The sequence below is a fragment of the Drosophila bipectinata genome, unplaced genomic scaffold, assembly GCF_030179905.1.
Source record: "Drosophila bipectinata strain 14024-0381.07 unplaced genomic scaffold, DbipHiC1v2 scaffold_39, whole genome shotgun sequence".
NCBI lineage: Eukaryota > Metazoa > Arthropoda > Insecta > Diptera > Drosophilidae > Drosophila > Drosophila bipectinata.
Genome location: NW_027222965.1, coordinates 7,501 through 22,500, shown reverse-complemented (window position 1 = coordinate 22,500; position 15,000 = coordinate 7,501). Strand labels below are relative to the sequence as shown.

At 36.8% G+C, this 15,000-nt stretch overlaps 1 pseudogene; it reads right to left on the bottom strand.

The window, feature by feature from the left end:
* Nucleotides 1-8,114: 8,114 nt before the first annotated feature.
* The window catches only part of LOC138927605 (large subunit ribosomal RNA), a 7,498-nt pseudogene continuing 612 nt past the window's right edge, over nt 8,115-15,000 (bottom strand).

The window sequence follows — 15,000 nt, the reverse complement described above, 5'->3', positions numbered from 1 at the left end:
TATCTTTGATATATTTCATTTTCATATTGATATATAGAAAATAAATATTGCAAATATTTGTATAAATTAAAATATTAACGAATTTGGCCAATTATTATATGGCATTCAATATTCGTTCATTTATTAAAATATATATATATATATATATATTTATAATATATCCCTCGGGTGCCCAACGCATACACCTCAGGGTATATTTTTTTCATGGCTTTTTCTTAAACCCTCGTTTGTGTTAGGGTATTTATATGAGCGGGCGGTCTTTTTATTTATATAAGCCTTCTTTAATATTTTTTTTAATAAAATACAATATTATGCATATATTTAATTCTAAAATATCTTTATATTTTCACATACAACAATTTGTATATATTCACATATATATATTTGCTTAATTTTATAATAAAATTATCGCATATGTATTTTGATAATAAATTTAAAATTTATTTTCTTTGTATATAAAAGTCTAGTTTTATATGATATAAAACTAAGCACTTTTTAATTTTCATATATTTATATATTTTCATATATATAGTTTATTCATATTTATTTATACAATAATAATAATAATAATATTACTACTATTATCATATACGTATATGAAATTAAATTTAATTCCATATACTTACTAGGATATAATAAAAAGAAATTTTTATTTGCCTAGAACCAGAAATTAACGATAATAATTGGAAACTTGTCAAATTATAATTTATAATAAGACGTAGACGCTTCAACGATATTATCTAAGTATACAATATAGTGTATATATAATATATAATATAGTATGTTATATTATATAGATAGGCTTACACCACCTACCATATATACCTTTTTGACCACACTTTCGTCAAGCTGGGTATTTATTTGCCTTCTTTCCCTCACCTAAAAATACTCATCGGTATTTTAGTATATTCATATAATATAAATAATATACTATATTGGTAGGACGACACCACCTACCCTATATACCTTTTTGAACACACTTTCGTCAAGCTGGGTATTTATTTGCCTTTTTACCCTCACCTAAATATACTCATCGGTATATTTCAGTATATTTTAGTATATCCATATGAATATGTATATCCATATCCATATCCATATCCATATCCATATGAAAATAATTTAATATTTCCATATTTATTATAATATAATAAATATTATTATATTATATATTATATGGTAGGCTATCCCCATCACCTACCATATATTTCATATACATATAAATATTTTCATATCCATATATATTTTTTTATATTCATATATTTTCATATATGTTATATGCATATGTATTCATAACCATATGCTCATATATTAATACTGGCGGTCTTCTGTTTAATATAATATTATTTTAATATTATATTGGCAGGCTGAACACCACCTACCCTATATACCTTTTTGAACACGGTTTCGTCAATCCGGTCATTTATTGTATGGGAAGTATGACTTTCCCACACATATTTGGATATCCATACGATTGCATATCCATATGAAAATATTTTTAATATTTTTAATATATTTTTAATATTTCCATATTTAATATAATATAATTAAATTATTATATTATATATTATATGGTAGGCTATCACCATCACCTACCATATATTTCATATACATATAAATATTTTCATATCCATATATATTTTTTTATATTCATATATTTTCATATATGTTATATGCATATGTATTCATAACCATATGCTTATATATTAATACTGGCGGTCTTCTGTTTAATATAATATTATTTTAATATTATATTGGTAGGCCGAACACCACCTACCCTATATACCTTTTTGAACACGGTTTCGTCAATCCGGTCATTTATTGTATGGGAAGTATGACTTTCCCACACATATTTGGATATCCATACGATTGCATATCCATATGAAAATATTTTTAATATTTTTAATATATTTTTAATATTTCCATATTTAATATAATATAATTAAATTATTATATTATATATTATATGGTAGGCTATCACCATCACCTACCATATATTTCATATACATATAAATATTTTCATATCCATATATATTTTTTTATATTCATATATTTTCATATATGTTATATGCATATGTATTCATAACCATATGCTCATATATTAATACTGGCGGTCTTCTGTTTAATATAATATTATTTTAATATTATATTGGTAGGCCGAACACCACCTACCCTATATACCTTTTTGAACACGGTTTCGTCAATCCGGTCATTTATTGTATGGGAAGTATGACTTTCCCACACATATTTGGATATCCATACGATTGCATATCCATATGAAAATATTTTTAATATTTTTAATATATTTTTAATATTTCCATATTTAATATAATATAATTAAATTATTATATTATATATTATATGGTAGGCTATCCTCATCACCTACCATATATTTCATATACATATAAATATTTTCATATCCATATATATTTTTTTATATTCATATATTTTCATATATGTTATATGCATATGTATTCATAACCATATGCTCATATATTAATACTGGCGGTCTTCTGTTTAATATAATATTATTTTAATATTATATTGGCAGGCTGAACACCACCTACCCTATATACCTTTTTGAACACGGTTTCGTCAATCCGGTCATTTATTGTATGGGAAGTATGACTTTCCCACACATATTTGGATATCCATACGATTGCATATCCATATGAAAATATTTTTAATATTTTTAATATATTTTTAATATTTCCATATTTAATATAATATAATTAAATTATTATATTATATATTATATGGTAGGCTAACATCATCACCTACCATATATTCCATATACATATAAATATTTTCATATTCATATATATTTTTTTTTATATATTCATATATTTTCATATATGTTATATGCATATGTATTCATAACCATATGCTTATATATTAATACTGGCGATCTTCTGTTTAATATAATATTATTTTAATATTATATTGGTAGGCCGAACACCACCTACCCTATATACCTTTTTGAACACGGTTTCGTCAATCCGGTCATTTATCGTATAGGAAGTACGACTTTCCCACACATATTTGGATATCCATACGATTGCATATCCATATGAAAATATTTTTAATATTTTTAATATTCGTGAGTTTTTAAATAGGGACAGAAGGAATCTCTTGAATTGAATCATGCGCGTCACTAATAAGATGACGAGGCATTTGGCTACCTATGCGAAAGTAATTCAACTCCCGCCGTCTTAAGGTTTAAGACTTATAACAATATATGTTTAATATTTTTAATATCCGTGAGGTTTTAAATAGGGACAGAAGGAATCTCTTGAATTGAATCATGCGCGTCACTAATAAGATGACGAGGCATTTGGCTACCTATGCGAAAGTAATTCAACTCCCGCCGTCTTAAGGTTTAAGACTTATAACAATATATGTTTAATATTTTTAATATCCGTGAGGTTTTAAATAGGGACAGAAGGAATCTCTTGAATTGAATCATGCGCGTCACTAATAAGATGACGAGGCATTTGGCTACCTATGCGAAAGTAATTCAACTCCCGCCGTCTTAAGGTTTAAGACTTATAACAATATATGTTTAATATTTTTAATATCCGTGAGGTTTTAAATAGGGACAGAAGGAATCTCTTGAATTGAATCATGCGCGTCACTAATAAGATGACAAGGCATTTGGCTACCTATGCGAAAGTAATTCAACTCCCGCCGTCTTAAAGTTTAAGACTTATAACAATATAAATGAAAAATATTATTTTCATTTTTCACGTCACTATTAAGATGACGAGGCATTTGGCTACCTAAACGAAAGTAATTCATCTTCCGCCGTTATAAGGTTTAAGACTTATAACAATATAAATGAAAAATATTATTTTCATTTTTCACGTCACTAATAAGATGACGAGGCATTTGGCTACCTATGCGAAAGTAATTCAACTCCCGCCGTCTTAAAGTTTAAGACTTATAACAATATAAATGAAAAATATTATTTTCATTTTTCACGTCACTAATAAGATGACGAGGCATTTGGCTACCTATGCGAAAGTAATTCAACTCCCGCCGTCTTAAGGTTTAAGACTTATAACAATATATGTTTAATATTTTTAATATCCGTGAGGTTTTAAATAGGGACAGAAGGAATCTCTTGAATTGAATCATGCGCGTCACTAATAAGATGACGAGGCATTTGGCTACCTATGCGAAAGTAATTCAACTCCCGCCGTCTTAAGGTTTAAGACTTATAACAATATATGTTTAATATTTTTAATATCCGTGAGGTTTTAAATAGGGACAGAAGGAATCTCTTGAATTGAATCATGCGCGTCACTAATAAGATGACGAGGCATTTGGCTACCTATGCGAAAGTAATTCAACTCCCGCCGTCTTAAGGTTTAAGACTTATAACAATATATGTTTAATATTTTTAATATCCGTGAGGTTTTAAATAGGGACAGAAGGAATCTCTTGAATTGAATCATGCGCGTCACTAATAAGATGACGAGGCATTTGGCTACCTATGCGAAAGTAATTCAACTCCCGCCGTCTTAAGGTTTAAGACTTATAACAATATATGTTTAATATTTTTAATATCCGTGAGGTTTTAAATAGGGACAGAAGGAATCTCTTGAATTGAATCATGCGCGTCACTAATAAGATGACAAGGCATTTGGCTACCTATGCGAAAGTAATTCAACTCCCGCCGTCTTAAGGTTTAAGACTTATAACAATATATGTTTAATATTTTTAATATCCGTGAGGTTTTAAATAGGGACAGAAGGAATCTCTTGAATTGAATCATGCGCGTCACTAATAAGATGACGAGGCATTTGGCTACCTATGCGAAAGTAATTCAACTCCCGCCGTCTTAAGGTTTAAGACTTATAACAATATATGTTTAATATTTTTAATATCCGTGAGGTTTTAAATAGGGACAGAAGGAATCTCTTGAATTGAATCATGCGCGTCACTAATAAGATGACGAGGCATTTGGCTACCTATGCGAAAGTAATTCAACTCCCGCCGTCTTAAGGTTTAAGACTTATAACAATATATGTTTAATATTTTTAATATCCGTGAGGTTTTAAATAGGGACAGAAGGAATCTCTTGAATTGAATCATGCGCGTCACTAATAAGATGACGAGGCATTTGGCTACCTATGCGAAAGTAATTCAACTCCCGCCGTCTTAAGGTTTAAGACTTATAACAATATATGTTTAATATTTTTAATATCCGTGAGGTTTTAAATAGGGACAGAAGGAATCTCTTGAATTGAATCATGCGCGTCACTAATAAGATGACGAGGCATTTGGCTACCTATGCGAAAGTAATTCAACTCCCGCCGTCTTAAGGTTTAAGACTTATAACAATATATGTTTAATATTTTTAATATCCGTGAGGTTTTAAATAGGGACAGAAGGAATCTCTTGAATTGAATCATGCGCGTCACTAATAAGATGACGAGGCATTTGGCTACCTATGCGAAAGTAATTCAACTCCCGCCGTCTTAAGGTTTAAGACTTATAACAATATATGTTTAATATTTTTAATATCCGTGAGGTTTTAAATAGGGACAGAAGGAATCTCTTGAATTGAATCATGCGCGTCACTAATAAGATGACAAGGCATTTGGCTACCTATGCGAAAGTAATTCAACTCCCGCCGTCTTAAGGTTTAAGACTTATAACAATATATGTTTAATATTTTTAATATCCGTGAGGTTTTAAATAGGGACAGAAGGAATCTCTTGAATTGAATCATGCGCGTCACTAATAAGATGACGAGGCATTTGGCTACCTATGCGAAAGTAATTCAACTCCCGCCGTCTTAAGGTTTAAGACTTATAACAATATATGTTTAATATTTTTAATATCCGTGAGGTTTTAAATAGGGACAGAAGGAATCTCTTGAATTGAATCATGCGCGTCACTAATAAGATGACGAGGCATTTGGCTACCTATGCGAAAGTAATTCAACTCCCGCCGTCTTAAGGTTTAAGACTTATAACAATATATGTTTAATATTTTTAATATCCGTGAGGTTTTAAATAGGGACAGAAGGAATCTCTTGAATTGAATCATGCGCGTCACTAATAAGATGACGAGGCATTTGGCTACCTATGCGAAAGTAATTCAACTCCCGCCGTCTTAAGGTTTAAGACTTATAACAATATATGTTTAATATTTTTAATATCCGTGAGGTTTTAAATAGGGACAGAAGGAATCTCTTGAATTGAATCATGCGCGTCACTAATAAGATGACAAGGCATTTGGCTACCTATGCGAAAGTAATTCAACTCCCGCCGTCTTAAGGTTTAAGACTTATAACAATATATGTTTAATATTTTTAATATCCGTGAGGTTTTAAATAGGGACAGAAGGAATCTCTTGAATTGAATCATGCGCGTCACTAATAAGATGACGAGGCATTTGGCTACCTATGCGAAAGTAATTCAACTCCCGCCGTCTTAAGGTTTAAGACTTATAACAATATATGTTTAATATTTTTAATATCCGTGAGGTTTTAAATAGGGACAGAAGGAATCTCTTGAATTGAATCATGCGCGTCACTAATAAGATGACGAGGCATTTGGCTACCTATGCGAAAGTAATTCAACTCCCGCCGTCTTAAGGTTTAAGACTTATAACAATATATGTTTAATATTTTTAATATCCGTGAGGTTTTAAATAGGGACAGAAGGAATCTCTTGAATTGAATCATGCGCGTCACTAATAAGATGACAAGGCATTTGGCTACCTATGCGAAAGTAATTCAACTCCCGCCGTCTTAAAGTTTAAGACTTATAACAATATAAATGAAAAATATTATTTTCATTTTTCACGTCACTAATAAGATGACGAGGCATTTGGCTACCTAAACGAAAGTAATTCATCTTCCGCCGTTATAAGGTTTAAGACTTATAACAATATAAATGAAAAATATTATTTTCATTTTTCACGTCACTAATAAGATGACGAGGCATTTGGCTACCTATGCGAAAGTAATTCAACTCCCGCCGTCTTAAAGTTTAAGACTTATAACAATATAAATGAAAAATATTATTTTCATTTTTCACGTCACTATTAAGATGACGAGGCATTTGGCTACCTAAACGAAAGTAATTCATCTTCCGCCGTTATAAGGTTTAAGACTTATAACAATATAAATGAAAAATATTATTTTCATTTTTCACGTCACTAATAAGATGACGAGGCATTTGGCTACCTATGCGAAAGTAATTCAACTCCCGCCGTCTTAAAGTTTAAGACTTATAACAATATAAATGAAAAATATTATTTTCATTTTTCACGTCACTAATAAGATGACGAGGCATTTGGCTACCTATGCGAAAGTAATTCAACTCCCGCCGTCTTAAGGTTTAAGACTTATAACAATATATGTTTAATATTTTTAATATCCGTGAGGTTTTAAATAGGGACAGAAGGAATCTCTTGAATTGAATCATGCGCGTCACTAATAAGATGACGAGGCATTTGGCTACCTATGCGAAAGTAATTCAACTCCCGCCGTCTTAAGGTTTAAGACTTATAACAATATATGTTTAATATTTTTAATATCCGTGAGGTTTTAAATAGGGACAGAAGGAATCTCTTGAATTGAATCATGCGCGTCACTAATAAGATGACGAGGCATTTGGCTACCTATGCGAAAGTAATTCAACTCCCGCCGTCTTAAAGTTTAAGACTTATAACAATATAAATGAAAAATATTATTTTCATTTTTCACGTCACTAATAAGATGACGAGGCATTTGGCTACCTAAAAGAAAGTAATTCATCTTCCGCCGTTATAAGGTTTAAGACTTATAACAATATAAATGAAAAATATTATTTTCATTTTTCACGTCACTAATAAGATGACGAGGCATTTGGCTACCTAAACGAAAGTAATTCAACTCCCGCCGTCTTAAGGTTTAAGACTTATAACAATATAAATGAAAAATATTATTTTCATTTTTCACGTCACTAATAAGATGACGAAACAGTTAGTAGGCCACAATTAGTAGGGAAACGTGGACAACCCGTGATAAATCCTTATATGCTTTCTTAGATATAGCATATAAAGATTTTTTATTCTAAATATACATATTTACACATGCATATTTACATTTTTTTTATATTTCGAATCATCAAGCAAAGGATAAGCTTCAGTGGATCGCAGTATGGCAGCTGCTCAACCACTTACAACACCTTGCCCGTTACAAAAGTCGTTTACAATTGATTCTAGGCTTTGTCATTGTATTAAATAATGTTTTCATATGTAACTAGCATGGCATCAGGTGATCAAAGATCCTCCCAATTTACTATGTTACAAATTACATTGGCATCACATCCATTGTCGTTTAAAATATAAATAATAAACTTTAAATGGTTTAGAAGCCATACAATGCAAATTGCCCCTTATTTATCATTGCAGTCCAGCACGGATACGACCTTAGAGGCGTTCAGGCATAATCCAACGGACGTAGCGTCATACCACTGTTCGCTCGAACAAGTATTGTGCCATTGGTCCGTACCTGCGGTTCCTCTCGTACTACGCAGGAATGCTGTCGCAACAACGTTTTGTCATTAGTAGGGTAAAACTAACCTGTCTCACGACGGTCTAAACCCAGCTCACGTTCCCTTGCATGGGTGAACAATCCAACGCTTGGTGAATTTTGCTTCACAATGATAGGAAGAGCCGACATCGAAGGATCAAAAAGCGACGTCGCTATGAACGCTTGGCCGCCACAAGCCAGTTATCCCTATGGTAACTTTTCTGACACCTCTTGTTAAAAACTCTTTAAACCAAAAGGATCGATAGGCCGAGCTTTTGCTGTCCCTGTGTGTACTGAACACCGAGATCAAGTCAGCATTTGCCCTTTTGCTCTATGTGTGGTTTCTGTCCGCACTGAGCTGGCCTTGGGACACCTCCGTTATTATTTGAGAGATGTACCGCCCCAGTCAAACTCCCTACCTGGCAATGTCCTTGAATTGGATCATACCTGAGTAATTGGAGTTATACCAAATTTTCAAATCGATAATACATGAATGCATCTCTCATTAAAGAATTTGTTTGCGATTATATAACAAACTCGTGATACTTTGATCAAGAAGCTTGCATCAAAACCCAATACCATAAGATATAATAAATATATCCGTATAATGGCTAGGAAATGATACACGTTCCATTTAATCAAGTAAGTAAGGAAACAATAAGAGTAGTGGTATTTCATTGTCGATACCAAACCGAAGTCTAATATCTCCCACTTATTCTACACCTCTTATGTCTCCTTACACTGCCAGATTAGAGTCAAGCTCAAAAGGGTCTTCTTTCCCCGCTAATTATTCCAAGCCCGTTCCCTTGGCTGTGGTTTCGCTAGATAGTAGATAGGGACAGAAGGAATCTCGTTAATCCATTCATGCGCGTCACTAATTAGATGACGAGGCATTTGGCTATTTTTTTTTTTTTTTTTTTTTTTTTTTGTTCGCTAAGGATCGTAAAAATCTTCAAAAGATACACACTCAGGTTATGATGTTATTTAGCCAATAAGAGTGTGCATGCACGATTCATCTTGTGGGTTCATACGACCCAGAAGACGCCTACGTACTAAAAAACCGCCTCGTTTTTAAGCGAATTTTATGCCGTTTTTAGATGTTATGCTACGGCAGCAAGCTTTTAATATGAACGTGATGCATGACTAAGTCCAATCACGCGTGTATCCCGACAGATACATAAATTGTCGCCAACTCCAGAGACCACCACTGATTACCCGGACACTAATGATATGACTATCACTAGTGCTGAGGAGGTCTGAAGCAATCAGCCGTTTTACCGACTGACCGCTCCAAATTCCTCTCCAGTTCACAGTGGCGGAATGGAACTCAACAACATGTTGCGAGCCGAAAAGTCTCCGCAAATTCGTCCGTATGTCCGGTGTCTCGTACTTCTCGACTTTGCGCTGATGCGCTTGGTCGAGAGAATGTCCGTCAGTCACTACCTGCGCGTCAATCACATAAATGTGATTTTGTCGGATAGCTACCAGGTCGGGTTTATTCAATCCGGTCTCGCCCTGCAGACTTGGTTCAACATGAACGACGCAGCCTTTCCTCTCAAGTCCCCGCTTGATTAGATTTACTACGCCGTCGTGCCTAGCTACCCTCCTCCCATGAGTACGATAGCATTGCTGCAAGATGTGGTTTGTTGTTTCGGGAGCATCACATCCTGCACGGCACCGTCTTCCCAATTCGTGCCTTCCCCTCGTGGTACGAGACCTTGAGGGTAGGGCATTTATCCGCAGTTTGATTCCTTCTGTATATTCCCTTCCTGTTAGCAAACGCGTGGGTTGGACAACCCATCCGTGCTGCGGAGCAAAACGCTCTGCTTCACGGAGCCCGCCACCATCAACAGACATGTGCAACCTATTTGCCAAGTACGAATCTACCTGTAGACGGGTTAACAACTCTTGACTTCCAGCCTGAAGCCTATCCCGGGCCCTCCGCATTTCGTCTTCCACGAAAGAGCTGGCTACCTCGGATTGCTCGAGGTGAGGCCATTTTATACTGCTCAATCGCTTCAAACGAAGCATCGGTGCTATCCATCTCAACGATGGTAACCCGAGACCCCCACTTTTGTGGGGGGCATGGAAAAAAGAAGTTGGTACGTCTACCGGAAGCCTCAACCACTTCCGTGCGGTATATCGAACCAATGTGTCAAATTTCTTCAGAACGCCTATCGTCACACTCCCAAGGGTCAGCTTGTGATAGAGTTGTGGGATAAGGACAGTCCGAAGGGCAAATAACTTCTGCTGTGGCTTCAGGGGGGCCCGAGTCAATCTCAACAGCTTCGGTTGCAACTCCTCAGCTGGATTGTACCGGACCCGCCCATCCGCAGTGAATTTAATCCCTAAATACTTCCACTCGTCAGTGCGCTTCAGTGAAGGAACCTCGCGCTCACCAATCAAAAAGCTCCGCCGTTCCACGACAGTACACTTTTGCTTGGCTTGCCCCTTTATGCTGACAGTGAAACACTTGTCAGTGTTAAGGGTGAGGCCCACAGAGGAGAGAAAGCCAACTGTGGTGTCCAACAATTTCTGAAGGCCCATCGGAGTTTCCGCAAAAAGGACTATATCATCTGCGAACGCAGCCGCATTTGTCATAGCGTTTCCGACTTTGGCACCAATCTCACTGGGTAAGGACCTAAGTAACCGGTCAATGACCAGATTAAATAGTATGGGAGACAAAGGGTCACCCTGCTTGACGCCTCTTGCAGGAATGAACTCCCTTGAAACCCACCCGTTCCCAGTTAGCATTGTGCCGCCGCCCTCGTACGAATTCCGTATGTAGTTGATTAGTCCTTGTGGGGCACCATACGAAGCCAATGTGTTGTAGACCGCTTTGTGAGCTACCGCATCAAAGGCTTTACTAACATCGAGGGTCCCGATGTAGCACGATTTAAATCGCTTATGATGTTCCCTTAGAACTAAATCAACAATCGTCGTATTGTCAGCACACCCATCGGTCGGTAGGAACCCTCGCTGACGCGAATCCCAGTTGACTGCACTAATCAACCGGGCTGCCAAAATGGCATTTAGTTGCCTAACCAAAACCGAGGGGACTGAAATAGGACGATAGTCTTGCGGACGACTTGCCGTCGCCATCTTCGGGATGAAGATGGTTCTGGCCAGACGGATGGAGTACGGAAGTCTCCCACACCAGAGAATTAAGTTCATTATGCGTAGCATAATGCCATCGGGGATACTCCTGGCAGTTCTTGGAGTAATCCCGTCCGGGCCTGGAGAACCTGATAATTTGACCTTATGGGCCCTAAGATCGCGCTGGTTCACAGCGGACCATACTCTCTCCAACGAATGTTCCATGTGGAACGAGGCGTGTTCGATGGAGCTTGAGCTAGGCGTGGTCATTATCTGTCTCCAATATGGCTCCATAATTTCCTGGGGTGGCTGCACCGACTCGTCAGCGCCCTCCAGCAGGGACTTTATGCATCTTCCCGGATGTTTATCCCAGTTACGCTGAACCCTAGCGTACTGCTGCCTTCTACGCTGTCTCATATTTCGAGGCTCCGTTCGGGGCCTCGTCAGAATGTGCGGTTCATTCCGTGGCGGAAAAATTTCCATGAGATAGCAAGATAAACTTTGGAGAGTGGTTTCCTGTCCCGAGACCTGCGCATTATCTACGATAGTTTGCAGGACCTCGGCTCTCCACCGGGAATCGCATACTACTGGGGCAAAGCCCTGTAGTACCCTGAGGATTTCGCTGTTCGTCTGTTCGTGTGGTCTGATTGGTCCCGAAGATGATGTTGATACTCGTCGGTTTTGCTCGCTATTACTAGGGCGGCGCTGTGAGGTATTCGACTCTAATGCTTCTGGGGTGGGAACAGATTGCCCTCTTATCTGTTCCAGTTTTGCCTTATATTCACCCCTCTTCCGATATGAAGAAATTGCATCGGAACTGCGGTGTGTAAAAATTTCCGCTAGCTTTTTATTTAGATGTCGAATACCACTTGCTGCAAGCTCGACCTCCTTTCTCGCCATCATCAACGTTTCTTCCTCTGACCACCTCGCTTTTTTATCAACACGAAGACGTTGTGTATCAAGTTCGTCTTTGTGTCGATGTGACATGTGGACGCCCAAACCCCTCTTGGAGTTGAACGACATTCCACATATCGTGCAGGGCACCCGACCTGAAAGGTTAACCGCTGCACCACGTTCATACTGGTTGCTAGCATCCAGACTAGTAGCCGTGGACTCTCCTCTTCCTAATATATCATCAATTATCCGAGGCTCGTTGTTAGTTTCTGCACCAATATGTTTATAAGGGGTCCAAGGGGCTGGTAACCCCAGGGACCCCTCCGCCGCTCAAATCAGCTACCAGCAAAAGCTAGTACCCAGAGAATACCACGAGGAGGTTTTGAGTCGACTTGACTTGATCGTATGATTTACGAGTTACGGAATTGCACCCACTCTACGCGATCAAATCCAATTCTACCTTAAGAGAGTCATAGTTACTCCCGCCGTTGACCCGCGCTTACTTGAATTTCTTCACTTTGACATTCAGAGCACTGGGCAGAAATCACATTGTGTCAACACCCGCTAGGGCCATCACAATGCTTTGTTTTAATTAGACAGTCGGATTCCCCAAGTCCGTGCCAGTTCTGAATTGATTGTTAATTGATAATCGTTATAATTAATAAGAACTAATTGGTTTGACCCAACTAGTATTCTTAAAAATTTTAGCAAGAAAGTTCCACAATTGGATACGTAACTAAACTATCCGGGGAACAAGTTACAACCATAAATGATTATAACTCTATTTACCCAGAACGAGCACATAAACCATATTATTGTTTCCCAATCAAGCCCGACTATCTCAATCTTCAGAGCCAATCCTTATCCCGAAGTTACGGATCTAATTTGCCGACTTCCCTTACCTACATTATTCTATCGACTAGAGACTCTTCACCTTGGAGACCAGCTGCGGATATTGGTACGGCCTGTTGAGAAGTTTGCGTATCCCCACCATAAATTTTCAAGGTCCGAGGAGAAAATATCGACACAACAGTATATGTCATGCTCTTCTAGCCCATCTACCATATCTCTCTGCGAAAGACTTCCATGGTAGTACGACTATAAAACAGAAAAGAAAACTCTTCCGATATCTCTCGACGGCTTCTTTATGGTCGTTCCTGTTGCCAGGATGAGCACGAGGCCCATATTTAATAACAAACGGATACTCAACAGGTTACGGAATTGGAACCGTATTCCCTTTCGTTCAAAATTATTCAAGTATATAATTTTCACAATAATTGTAATATTTATTTTTACTTGAAAATTTTCGGCTTTCGCCTTGAACTTAGGACCGACTAACTCGTGATCAACCACTGTTCACACGAAACCCTTCTCCACTTCAGTCCTCCAAGGTCTCATTCGATTATTTGCTACTACCACCAAGATCTGTACCAATAGCAGCTCCATGCAGGCTTACGCCAAACACTTCTACGCATACCATTGTACCTTCCTACTCACTAAAGTTTCAAAATTTATATTACAAGTAATATAAATCATCTACTTTAGCGGTAATGTATAGGTATACAACTTAAGCGCCATCCATTTTAAGGGCTAGTTGCTTCGGCAGGTGAGTTGTTACACACTCCTTAGCGGATTTCGACTTCCATGATCACCGTCCTGCTGTTTTAAGCAACCAACGCCTTTCATGGTTTCTGCATGAGTTGTTAATTTGGGCACCGTAACATTACGTTTGGTTCATCCCACAGCGCCAGTTCTGCTTACCAAAAGTGGCCCACTGGGCACATTATATCATAACCTTAAACTTCATATCAAGAAAGTTAAGGTTCTTACCCATTTAAAGTTTGAGAATAGGTTAAGATCGTTTCGACCCTAAGGCCTCTAATCATTCGCTTTACCAGATAAGATTATTTTATATAACATTAAAATGCACCAGCTATCCTGAGGGAAACTTCGGAAGGAACCAGCTACTAGATGGTTCGATTGGTCTTTCGCCCCTATACTCAATTCTGACAATCGATTTGCACGTCAGAACTGTTTCGGTCTTCCATCAGGGTTTCCCCTGACTTCAACCTGATCAAGTATAGTTCACCATCTTTCGGGTCACAGCATATCTGCTCAAGGTACGTTCCAGTTAGAGGCATAAATAATATAAATATTATTATACATAACTATATAGAACGCCCCGGGATTGTGTTAATTAACTATAAAATAGTTAAAAAACTAATCCCATTAATAGTCAAGTTAATTACGCTATTAGGTTTATATCCCAATAACTTGCACATATGTTAGACTCCTTGGTCCGTGTTTCAAGACGGGTCCCGAAGGTATCCTGAATCTTTCGCATTGTTAATCATACAAGTGCATATAATAAACACAAAAATCAATGATAATTATGCCATTATATAATTCCGAAAAATTAACGCACTGTATTCTTATTAATCTATCAACACTTTATCAAATTAATGACATTTATCCTATGT